Genomic DNA, 719 nt, shown 5'->3' with positions numbered 1-719 from the left:
GTCCAGAAAATCCAAAAAAAAAAAAACACGAAACACGGCGAAACAAGACTTCTTTTTCAATGAGTCAGCTCAAGAATCGCAAACAAACAATACAATAATACGAATATCACACTTTCTTTCTTGTTTTAGAATTAAAAAAAAAAAGACTCAGATATGAACTCAAAATTTCACGCTAAAGAGATTCTGATGTTATCAACAACTTAAACCTCCATTAACGCATCGAACGAACTGCTTTGTTTTTATCGAATGATAGAAAGAGAGAGAGAGAGGTGAAAGTAAACAAAAAACAGAGAGACAGAGGATTAACGTAACAGAATACAACCAAAACCAGTTAACAGAGCCGAGTCAAAATTAAACTGAAAAACCAAACTATAAAAAGAAAATAGAGTTAAAAACAGAAAAAAAAAAAAAGGCTCAAAAAATAGAATAAAATCACAGCTAGATACACACCAATGAACAGAGAGCTCCGATCGAAGTTTTCTTAATAAGCTCAGATCCTCTGAGATAGTAGGATTTCAAAAGAAGAGTGTGTTAGTTAGAAGTTAAACGAGATGGTGAAGCTGAAACAGAAACAGAAACAGAAATAGTAACGGTAACGGCGAAGTGGAAGCTATCGTGCGCCGGGGTGTAAGGAAGTTGCTGGTTTACGAAGGAAAGAAGAAAGAAAAAGAGGAAACCAATCAAACGCAGTTATGCGGAGCCGGTTGTTGGATTTGGAA

The sequence above is a fragment of the Arachis ipaensis genome, chromosome B05 (assembly GCF_000816755.2).
Source record: "Arachis ipaensis cultivar K30076 chromosome B05, Araip1.1, whole genome shotgun sequence".
In the NCBI taxonomy this organism is placed as follows: domain Eukaryota; kingdom Viridiplantae; phylum Streptophyta; class Magnoliopsida; order Fabales; family Fabaceae; genus Arachis; species Arachis ipaensis.
The sequence above is the reverse complement of the archived record's forward strand: the minus strand, read 5'-3'. Positions refer to the sequence as shown.